A 10,340-nucleotide genomic window follows, 5' to 3' on the forward strand; every position below is an offset into this window, starting at 1 on the left:
AATGGAAAGTGAGCTCAAACTGTGGGACATTTTAAAAATTGGAGCCCTTGACTATAATATTCTCTGTTCAACATTTCGTCATTTTCTCTCTTTTTTTTGCAGGGGGGGGGGGGGGAGGGGGTTACCTATTCACTGTGCTATAGGTGAAATCATTCAAACAAGGAAATTAAAGTTTCGTTAATTGGCCACAAAGATTAGGTTAGACTACGACTTGACAATTCTGAAAACAAAAATAATGCGGCTATCTTGAGAACGGATCATATACGGATAATTTCATTTGACGTAAAAACTGAAAACTCTTTAGATTACGTCACACATCACCAGCAAATTTGTTTTCCTCTTAGCTCAAGAGAAAGGAAATCTGTTTTCCTATTCAGTAAGCCATTTCTAAGTCCAGCTCCTGCCCCCAGGATTTGACGAGGGGGCGCAACCTTATTGCGACACAACACGTTACATGTCGATTATAAACGACGAAGGGGGAGAATTCTGACATCGACTTTTCGTAAGCCGTTTTTTAAAATTCCTGAACTGTTATCATAATAAGCATTCATTAGAATACGTTATTCTCAACATTTAACTATGTGAAACGGGTTAGATAAGAAAACTTTAAAATTATAAATTCTGTAAATTCGCTGTAAACTAAAGGAATTCAACCGAACATTCTGGATCGGTCTACCAACGGGGTGATAATGAGTAATAATTACACGCTTTAGGTTGTCAAGAATTGTTAATGGCCTGCCATTATAAGATTAAGACATTTTCTAGACCCTGAAGAGTTAGGAAGATTATCGTAATGTATTTTGAACATGTTCCTGAGTCCTCACTTAAACATTCGTTTAGGGAAGAATTTCACAGTATTTATTCAGCTTTCACTCAAACAAAGACATCCTTCAGGGAGAAAGGCGTATTCGTATGACAAACAATTCTTCTCTAAGTTGTGGTCTACCGTATAAAGATAACATCGCAGGTTCGTACAATCGTCGTTGGAGATCCGTCAGGATTATGCAACTCGGTTCCGTTTAGTCTGCTGGTCCCTTTATGGGCATCAAAAATGAACATATGTCATATGATATGTTTAAACACATATCTGTATACTGAACATTTCGTATATGATGTAACTGACTATTGTGAACGCTTACAAGTGAGCAGAACAGTACGGTCCCGTCCCACGCCAGTCGTCCTTCGACACCGACAAGAGCGGGTTCGCCCACATTCTATTGACCACCCCTCTTAGCTTCCAAGGTGTTTTTGTTAATAGCTCCGTTCAGCACCTGTAAACCGCGCTAGGGCTATTGTGTAACTGCCAATGTTCATGCATGTAAGCGTCCCTGTTCTAAGAGATTTGTGTTTGACAGCATAGTGTTCGTTACATAGTGTCGCTCTTATTTTGTATTAGCATCTTCAGGTCTACATTTAAAGTCAAAAGCAGAAATAAGTGGCCTGGCCTGCGTTAAAACATTTCGGGCCCTAAATCGATTTTACGTGCACCATTTTTTATCACGCGAAATTCGATTTTTGAATACTGTAGTTTTGGAATTCTAGATCTAAACGTAAACAGTCTGTTAGAAAAGTTTGTACCGAGCCGAGACTACTACCAGTCGTTGGTAAACGGATTTTGAAAAACGAAATACTTAATTCAGTTGACGCGAAATTATTTTGCGGTTTTAAGAAACGGACCCTTGTCCCTAGTAAGCGCTCCTTCTCTGTATAACTGTGGATATCTCAGCCTATCGATACACCTCCTTTGAGATTTGGACCACATGAGACAAATTAAATTAGGTGGAAAATTGCAGACAAGGTCTTGGCCGAGATTTTAAGCCGTGAAGTTAGACCTAAAATTTTTTATAATTACAAGAGAAAGCTTTACTAGAAGCCTGACTATTTTGAGCGCGTAACTGCCTGTAAGCAAAGTTCTGTCGGTTTAAAGTTGTAACAAACTGACCTCTTCCTCAAAAATGTTTCCTTTGTGGCTTTTACAGGTTACGCAATTGTCATCTTTTATGAGGATATTGGCAGCCAGACAACCTTGATCCAAAACGAACCGGTCTACGAGTCACAGATCTTTGTAGTGCGTTCAGCATGACAAGTTTGAGATATGCAATCTGTTTTCACCTTGTAATCGGTCGGAAATACCACTTATATTTCATGCCCATCTTCTCCATGAAAAATGATTATAATTATCTATCAATAACTTTGGCCCTGATCTTGTGTAATTGAGGAAACCACAGCACGAGAATCTGCGGACAGTTGTGATCGCTAATAACCCGGACATAGTTTTCCTGATCAGTTTAGCGACCACAATGTAGCACCACAATGACAATTTAGCACTTAATGAATTTAAACCACGTGATAAGGAAATAACTGGCAACTTTTCACAACCGTTTTCTTGTCCGTCCGGATCTTGTTAACTCCCTCTCATCTACAATTAAAGACAGTGGATCAACAAATACTATTTTACTAAATAAGGTCAAATCTGCGAAAGAATCTCGGAAATTGTAATTCCTAACAAAGCGTAAGTCAAATAGATTTGAACGAGGAATTCCGGTGTTTCTTAACTGTGATATTGAAGTGCTTTCCTCTCAGTGTTCATTTCTTCAGTTCGTAATATATAGTTATCTACAATGGGACGGTTCTCTGAAATAGAAATTGTATAGAATCATCTATTAGGAGCTCTAATTATTTTCACGAGAGAAAGAGAGGGGAAGAGAGAGAAGGGGGAGAGGTACGTACAACAACAACAAACAAACAAACAAACTCGAGTGACAACCTCTTAGCAGAGCATCACTAGCAGACACTAGATTGCGTTTGGCATAAGTCTACGTTCCTAGAACCAGGACTGCATTGCAAGCAAAAGAATGTGGAACACTTGGTTGTGCAGAAGACACGATATTTTGAGGGCATAGCATTCTGGACGGGCTCCATCTCATACCATGAGAGAAGAGAGACTTGATTACTTCCGTTTCAACATCACTATAGCAACTGCTAACACTAATACGTGCCTTTGATAACGTTGATCGACAAATCATGATTCGGCTTGAAAAAGTTGGACTATCCGGTTTTCAAGTTAATTCAAGTTCGTTGATGAATTTACTTCAAAGTTTTCCTTGGTGGTCTAGACAGAATTCTTCTATGAGCACGGTACTTAGACATACATCTTAGCAGTTGTTTGATCCAAGAGGGAAAAGCTCACGATACTGCTCCTAGGCGTTCCTTGTTGGAATTTAATTTACAGACACAAAGCCCATACCAGAGGCGACAATCGTTAAAATGCTATCATGAGATCAGTTGCTTTAGACCTCCGCAAAGAGATCTGCATCTATGATGGAATTTTTTGCGGCTTATTGTAATCTGTAGGAGTCTATTATCAATAACAAGATCTTAACAAATCATATTGTTGAACAAATTTCAGACAAATGCGTGTATGAGGCAAGTTATTAGTCTAGTAATCACTGCTCACAGGGTTTGGTCTTTTGTTAGATAACCAGCATTTTTGTAACTTGATTGCTGACTCGAAAATATATTTGTTTATCCTTCCTTCTTGCGTTTAAATTACAACCGAAAAATAACAAGAACTTTTGAACTGTGCTTTCCATGCACGGTACCCTAGATTTAGACAATGAATTCGTTTGTCAATGAAGTGCATTAATGTGAGCCTGCATTCTTAACCAATTTCAGATGAAAGCTGTTACTTAAATCTGTAGAGCTTTCGGTTTATTATGTTGTATAAGGTGGATGTAACTGAATCGCTAATGCTTTAATTGAAACTCACTTCTTAGCCATGCGGTGTATGCTTGTTAGTTTTTTCCTGAAATTTAATTTAAGATGTATCGATTACACCCTAAATACGAGGTAATTTTCATTTTTCTTCGTTGGGGGGACGCAAATTTAGGGATTGTCACAAATGCCAGTAATTGGTTTTGTTACCAGGTCAAGGGTCGTCAAGGGTAGAGGGAGGCTCTATTCTAAAATTACAGCAAAATAATCGTCACTGCGTAAAAGATGAAACAAAGTAAAAACAATAACATCAGTTATCGAACTTATCAGTTTACCATACAAACTTGACACGGGAACTTTAATTTTGTTCTATACTTCTGGATCCGTCGTATAAAGCGTCATACATTTTCACCGGGATGATTGTCAGTTGTTTTTGAGGTTATAAAAATTGATGTGGTTAACTTGTGTAACTTGTTCTGGCCGATTTGTGTGACACTAGCCGAACTAAACGCTTGAATGAGACAAGATAGGAAACACTGTCACTACCTTGACTGAAGTAGTAATATCAGTTAATTATTAGTACAAGGTGGTCTGACCTCGTAGGGATAAAATTCCTTTTAAAACAAGATGAAGGCCAGTCATTCCGAGGATGAAACGACAAATTTGACAAATTTGATGTCATGTAAAGTAGGTAATCATCAAGTTGATAATTTTACTAACTTCCAACGATTTAAGATCAAGTGTTCTTGAGAATTTTTTCACCGCAGGATTTCTGCGGTAAACAATTCAAGTGAAAGGCAGAGCCATAAAAAATGTCTTTCCTGTTGACTAACCGCTGACCACTTGGAACCTAAGGACTCTGAGATTGTCTCGTACCCAGAGCTTGCAGGTCAGCGGATGAGAGCTGGAGGAGCGGCAAGAGTGCGTGAGCATCTGAGAAGCTAATGATTGTTCGTTGGCCAATCGTTCTCCAGCAAAGTCGGAAAGTAGGGTTCTTCTCCTCCAGTCCGAAATGACATAGAAATCGGTAGAAATGTTTGTATCTTTCAAGTCTGTAAATGAAATCCTAACATTATCGAGCATCACTGTTTCTCATGCTGTGTGCCCATTGGTTCTTTAAACTTTAGAGCTTGTTATTGCTATTGAGCGATCCTCTTCTATAATGCCACTTACTGAACAAGGAGGTTCTACATCGTCTGGGATGATTTATAAATTTTGTGGTTCCAACCTTTGAACTGTGTTAATTCGAAACTGCTTGGCTTTATTCGCTGCTTTTCATTTTCAATTTTTCACTAAAATACAAATCCAAAGCTACGGTTACCTTATAAGAACCTTCGCAGGAGAAAGATCTTGGCTCAGTTGACGCCAGATCTGAACCCTTAGACCACCGAGATCACACAAACCTTATGCAAGACGAAAAGAAACTGTCATCGTCGCAATGCATGCAAGTTAAACTCATATCCTAAATTTGATTAAGAGATGATACGAGCTGTTGGATGACAAAACAAAACAAAATCGAGCTCTTCCAAATTCCTATAGAAAAGAACGTGAACCTTTTCAAAAACAAAACAGTAGCCTTGAATGATCTAATTTGCAACAAAAAAAAACCTTCACTCAAAACTGAGAAAAAAATCCTTCTTCAAAATTCGCAAGTTTAGCTGGATTATTTCTAGCTTCAATCAGGACTTAACATTGATTAGGAAGAAACAAAATTTTAAATAGTTTAGCTTGACGACTTCTCCAACTTTTAGCCTTTTCCGCAGAACATTCCAAGCCATTCAACCTCAAATGACTCCAACATCTTGCTTACTTTGCTGGAATAAGTTTCTTCTTTACTTAATCCATCCGTATTCAATAAAGACGTATTTTGGTATGCCTCAGTATATAGCTAATTGGGTCTCTTATCTCAGAGAAGACACTCGGCACGTGGATGTAGCATATATAGGGGTAATGCATGAACCTAAAATGTACGTCGGAGTAGAACGGTTAGGTTTGTCCTTTGCAAAGATGCGAGAAATTTTAATTGGGTTATGACGTCACTGTCCGCCCGACTGTCCGTCCGTACGCAATCCCACAATGCTAATGCGCCCGTCCGTGTTTCGGCGGGAAATTGCACATCGAGATGCGTTTAGTAAAACAACAGACAGTAAAGAATTCATTGGATATGTCGACAAACGTGGAAAGACGGAGAAAGAGAGAGAGAAAGAAAACAAAAAAGCGGAGAGTTCAACTTGAAAGAGAACGACGGATAGCAAGTTATAGAACAGGCCTGCCAGAAAAGTAAGTTTAGAAGTTAATTTTTGAACATTTTGTTTCGTGGCCGTGTTTTCTCACTCGCACCGCGCGGCTCTCCTGTGTTTGTAAACACACATAAGTTTCAAATTGGCTCTAAAATAATTCTACCAACAACAAAGAGTATTTTTCTGTATTCTACTTTTCTTAATTAACGTTTATTTAGACTGTATCAACTAGACTCGCACAAGTTTTTAAAAACGCTCAAATATTTCGGGCCAGAGCCAAGCTTTAAAGTATTAATTTTATTAAATTTTTGTTAAGGCCAGAATTATTTTAGTGGGAGCAATATTGACTGAGTTATGATTTTTCAAATATTTTTATCCGGGTGCTAAATATGTCAGAGAACCCTATATATAAGCAACGACGACGGCAGCAACGACGCTGCAAATGAACAATGAACAAAAACAATCGCTCCGCCTTGTATTTTAAATTTTGCACATATAGGACAAATATTCGTGGAGAAACTAATTTTTGAACATTTTGTTTTGGGGTAGTTTCGTTCGCACCGCACGGCTGTCATTCAATTGTAAACACACTTAAAGATCTCTGCCAAGCAACAAAGAGTGATTTTCCTGGCTCTCCTTTTCTTGGTGTTTATTTTGATTTCAGTAGGAGCAACATTGACTGAGTTGTAAATTTTACACATGTATGTAATGAAGAGAGAGTACATTAAGTTTAAATCAGAAGTAAGCTATAATCAAGCATCAATCATGAATTGTTCACCTGCGCTGTGAAGCTTCCTACCGCTTGAAAATCCGCGAAAATAGACCGATAAAAATAGCAAACGGTGGATCCAAAGAAGGAACTTACGGAGTAATTTCTTTCGCTGAATTTGACCTGCTCCTTTCTCCCATCAAAAGGGCACTGTTATATGCTCGGTTATTATTCGTTGAAGAAGTAGCGAGGTGAAAGCACTTGGTCGCCATGACTGATTTCAGTTTCTCAGCCAAATTCTGCCAATATCAATCCGATGTAAGTTTTCAACTTTGACACAAATAATCTATTGCTGTTTCTTGTAAGAGACACAAAACTTAACCTTTCCTTTCTAGCTGCAGCACTTGATTTCAATGTATTTTTTGGCAAGTTTGCTTAAAGAGTCGAACTACAAGGAACCTCAAAGAACTCGGTGTTTTCGCACACAAAATGAAGAAAAAGTCCTAACAAAATGTAGAACTGGTCTGCTCAGCTAATGAAGAGCGAGTATTTTCGCCGCTCGACCCATCAGGAGTGCAAAAAATGCCCTCTGTTAGAACAAATCAACATTCAGTTATTTTGCCCTCTGTATTGCATTGTTATTGTTGATGGGCAGTTTGCAGCATAAACACTAGAAATATATATAACTGCAGAAAGGATGAGGAACTGATAACGTTATTACGTTCATACGATAAGCAGGTTTCTATAAATGCTATGAAAAAAAATGGAGCTCCGCTTTTAGGCTTGGCTAAATATATATATTATGTAGAGCTATTTTGAGATGAAATTGGGTATAACAGAACTGATAGAACGCCATATATTATATACCGAGCTTGCCCCGTTTCGGTATGGCTAACAAAAAATGGGGAGGCGGGGAAGGGGGGAGGTGCAATGTTGAGGGCAAAGTCGAAAACCGTACCAGTGATCGTGACCTTAACGCAGATGGATTGAGGCATTTTGCTAAGGACATTAGGAAAATTAGAACAAAACAGTCTTTTTTACATTATCACACACTGAATGTATAACTTGAGTTAATTTAATTAACCCTTTCACTTGGGCCAAATTGGTCATGTACAGATTAAAACTGGCTTCTCAACTTTTAAGTCCTTCGACGAAATCTTTTATAAATGTAACCATTCAAAAAAAAAGCTACTAATAAGCGGTTATCGAAGTAAAGTCAGTTTTCAGCGCTATTTTTCTTAATTAATATTGCGATTATTGTCACCAGATTAAGAACTCTTAAATTAAATGATTATTTCCATCAACTTAATCAGGAAATGAACGACAGGAAACAAAACCCCAAAATAATGAACTGACCAAATCACGCAAAGTAAACATTTCACAACAACTGCGAACCGTGTAGGAATGTCAGCATAATTAGAAAAGGAAAAAGAGTTTAATAAAATGTTGACACAAAGGCCATCACTGGGCACCTACGAAAGTCCTGCTCAAATAATTAATGCACTTGATAATTCTATCCACAGACTTGACTCGAGAGTTTGAGTCTCCTCAGTTGTATGTATTAAAGCGTAGCATAGAAAACTGAATACATTCAAATATTCATGTGAATTTTCAATCCACAAACTCGGACACATGTAGTTTACTAGTTTGCAGAAGTGACTGACTCCTACAGGCAATTGAATATATTGATAGTAGCAGACTATGCAAAGACAATGTACACTCAGCGATCAGCATTTGCTCGTGTTTCAAAGTGGAAACAGTTCAGAAAGCGTTTTACTCCCAGATTGACAGATTATTGCAATGATCCTTACACCAGACATTATTTATTTTATAGCTATATCTATGAGTAGCTTTCAGTTAATTGCTTTGTTACTAAGAGCTACAATAGGTACCAGCCGAGTCAGAATTCCATTCAAAGGGGAGAGCTAATGACTCCTTTGACAGCGCTGCCTAACGAGACCCTAATAACAGGGGCGATATTTAGGCGAACTACTGCTATTGGAATGTTGTTTTTCGTTTTCCCATGTCTTGAGAGCCTTTCAAAAGGATATTGGTGAAAACTGACACCACGTTGTCTGTTCAAATTCCTGGCTACCGAAACATTCTGAAGGAGCTGTAAAATTTAATGTACGGAGGAATAATCCTGCAGTGATGAGCTGCTGATTATCTTTCCTAAAACGTAGCCGGGCCTTTTTCGCACCTAAAATAACATTTTTGCTCTTAAGAAAACAAAACGTCTTAACGTCGCCATGTTATATGTTGAAGTGCTTAAGAAAACTTGAATTTTTTCAACTATCTGACAAGATTCAAATTTTGCGAAAAGAAAGTTACTGAAATGATCCCCAGATGCCTTAGTGATTATAGACAGCTTCATTAATAAGCCACACTACTGCTTATATCTAATCTGGATTGAACTAAATATGGGGCGATCTGCACCGTTTGCAACGCCTTAGATGGTTGGTCGACAGGACAAAAGAATGAACAACAGAACAATGTTCCCAACCCTTAAAAACGCAACTGCAGGTTGTAAGAGTCCAGTGTAAATAGAGCTTAGAAAAGGTGAAGGTCTACTGCTAATACACTTTACCTACCAATTTCAGTCAACCTTTTCTGTGGGCGAACGTCAACCCTCTAGCACAAGGATGAAATTAAATTCTTGATGGAATAGCCCCAAATTCCAACGTACCGAAATTTTAATAGGACTTGGGTATTCAGGTAAATACCGATTACATGACAAAGCTGGTTTATCCAATAAGATCGCGGACTTATTTTTAGATGTGCCTTAGTTAAGCATGCAAATCCCATTGCACGCACTTGTCATACAAACGCGCTATGTGGTTGGATCAATCCAATTAGAAAAATGCAAACACTGGACATATTTCTGAAATGATTTTATTAACATAATCCGCTTCTAATCTGACATCCGCAACAGCTCTTATTTTGCTGGTGGACTGTAACGTATCACATGTTGTAATAAAGTGAGGGTGTGCGAAAACAACGGAAAACATCGAAAATGTGCGCAGCTGCTCAGATGCTTTTACACGTTCACAGAAGGGGAACAGAAAAACAAAACAAAACCTCGGCCGTCTCCTTTTTCAGGGAGGTGGGCGGGGGGGGGGGGGGGGAGCGTCGGTTGTGGAGGGGGAGGGAAGGAGGAATAATGTGTCTTTTGGTTTTCCTAGCCTCCTCCCATGCTTAAAGGATCACCCATGATCTTTTACCCTTCTTGTTTTTATACGTGTTTTCAGTGGTTGAAGGTGATAGTTCTTAATGCAACAAAACTGCTTTGTTTCTCCGTGATACTGATGAAAGACTACTAGTACTTTGTCCAATATTGCAAAATTGTGTGAGGAAATTTAGTGTCCGAGAGACTAGGTCCACTCCAAGGAGACTCGTAATACGGGTCATTTTCGAGTAACAGTAGATTTCACTCAATTTAGGAAATATCGCAAAAATCGCAATATTTTATTCGTGACCCAAGTCCGTTAAGTGTTTAAAACGTGCTGTTGGAGCAAAAATTCTGGAATATAAAATGGGCCCCAGTTTGTGAAATTGCGAAAGTTGTAACATTGCAATTTCCACCATTAAAAATCCGGTCGACGCACTGGTTGGCCGTAATGGCTCTGGCTCGAAAAAAGATTGCCCTTCAGTAAAAGCTTCCGTGAAAGTTTTGTGTT

Source organism: Pavona decussata, unplaced genomic scaffold, assembly GCF_977016875.1.
Source record: "Pavona decussata unplaced genomic scaffold, jaPavDecu1.1 SCAFFOLD_210, whole genome shotgun sequence".
Classification (NCBI taxonomy): domain Eukaryota; kingdom Metazoa; phylum Cnidaria; class Anthozoa; order Scleractinia; family Agariciidae; genus Pavona; species Pavona decussata.